Below are 2,373 nucleotides of genomic sequence, written 5' to 3' on the forward strand. Positions count from 1 at the left end.
GAGAGAGAGAGAGAGAGACCCAGAAATATGTACAATTAACCCACAACTACTCGTTCTGTTCGTATAAATATACGAGAGTCAGGGGTCAGGGATAGATATTTTTACAGCCCCAGACTTTGTTAGAGACTTCACATCAAATTAAACTGGTTTACCCAGGTGGTTTATCCTGGCAACCCCTCTTATCTTATTTTGTCCTACTAATAATAATTTATTAAATACATTTATTTACTTATTAATTTATGTATACATTTTTTAATAATATATCCATGCCCTTCTTTTGTATTTATGTTTAGAGGCTTATTATTAATAATATTTATTAATCTACAAACTTTTTTCATATTCTTGTTGTTTAATTGCTTGTTTATGTTGTTGGGCCTGATGATTTGTTCTGGTTGTATGTTTTGTGATTTTGGGTTTTTGTGATTGTTTTTTGTTTGTTTCACATATACATACATACATGCATTAGAAAGGTACACATTTAAAACAAGCTAATAAGAGCTAATAAAACAATAAACGGAAACAACTTTATTTGTCAATAAAGAAGCCTAATAAGTACGTAGGATTATTTAAAATACAAAAAATACATAAACAGAAATGTAGACAAGGTTCCTAAAAATATCAGGAAAACTTATCTCTGATCAATATTAACAGGAAATAATCCAAATTCATCCAAAATCCCTTGTTTTATCGTCTGAACTGTTGGGTTGATTGAACAGTTTTTCACTTATGAGGGTACTGTCCAGTACCACCACAGACTGGTTCCTCTCAGTGAACTTTCCCTGAATACAAACGTCTAGGAAACCCTGGAAAATCTGGAAATACATGGAAATTGATTTGAATGTTTTAAATGCTCACTACTCATTTTAGCTGTGTCAGTCAGTGTAGCTGTTCACAGCAGACGCAGAGTGGAAAAGAATTACAGCTGTCTTTATATGAACATATAAGACTGGAGTTGTAGTTGATGCTAGGCCAGCCAGTAAACTATGGCACTGTTTGTGAGCAACTGCTGGCCTGAATTGTAAAGAAAAACTTCTGGAAAATGTCCTAGAAAATGGTTTCGTAGATCGAGTGGGAACCCTGTGGCTAAACAAGTATTTCTGTCCTTATTATTTTATTTATTACCATTTTATTTCTATCCTGTTTTGCATCGTAACAGGGTGGGGGGTAAAAAACACTGAAATATTGACGTCCTTTCTATTACTCCTGCTCCTTTCAATAGACTATTTAAATAAATACACTGGATTAATGTGAACATGGGTTCAAAGTTTGTGCAGTTTACATGTCCTGAACTGTCATTTTATGTATTTTTCATCTGTCTGTCTGACTCTTTGTCTTCTGCTTTTAGTGCTTCTCATTTTCTCTCCTCCTGCTTCCCCAGTAAAAACTTTAACATATGTTCCAGGTCAGGGAGATGTATTGGGAAGATAAAATAGTGCTACTTCTCCCTTGCTGATAAATGTTCAGTCTGCATGATGGACTATAGCGAGTTCTCCTCAGAGGCTCAAGCAGATCGCCCCCGCTGTAAAAAAAGAGCCTACTCTTTCTCAGCCACTGAACAGTAGGAAGATCTCATCTTTTCATTTGAATAATTGGAAACACAGATTCACACAGGCATGCACAAAACACGCACCACAGTGTACAAAACAGATTTGTGGTTGTCTGGCCAGGTTGACTGCTCCATCTGGGCTCGCATAATTACCCCTTGGTGTTCAAGTGAGGTCGCTCCGATCCAGGAAGTGTTCCTGCCAGTTTTGGAGCTTTGTTGTTGCTGCGTTTCAATCGGGAGCCGGTGGGATTCTGCTGGAGAACGCACCACATCTTACAGTCTGAGGCTGGGAGCAGAAAGCTTCCCCACCTACCCACCTCCTGCCCTCTGGATGCCAAACACCCACCGAAACCCTCAACCCACAACCACAGCCCCGGACTTCCCCCAACACCTCCAACTCCCCATCAGAGCTCGGTTTTAGCACAGTCTCTTAAACCCTTCTACTCTAGCCATATAGTAGTAGTAACCCAAACCTTTAAGGCATAAACCGAAATAACCGTACCAGGTAGCATCAGAACTTCTCCAGTCAAACAATAACTGCATTCACTCCTTTTGTACCCAGATCTAAATTGTAATATTTTGCTTGCAGCTTATCACTGCAAGCTTTGTTCGATTTAATGCACTGTGCGATGGCCGTGCGTGCATGTTCCTGTTTCCAGCTGAGTAGAGCGACTGAAACTGATGTTTTGTTTTTTTTTGTCGGTGAATTAGGATTTATTTCGACCAAAGCAGAACAGATGGAACAGTGGAAAAACAGTTTTGATGAGTTTTATTTTGCTGCTGTCCACTTTGACTGAAGTTACGATGATATTCAAGGTTGTGTGTAT

Source organism: Morone saxatilis, unplaced genomic scaffold (genome assembly GCF_004916995.1).
Source record: "Morone saxatilis isolate NCDOM2014 unplaced genomic scaffold, NCSU_SB_2.0 Contig7, whole genome shotgun sequence".
In the NCBI taxonomy this organism is placed as follows: Eukaryota; Metazoa; Chordata; class Actinopteri; family Moronidae; genus Morone; species Morone saxatilis.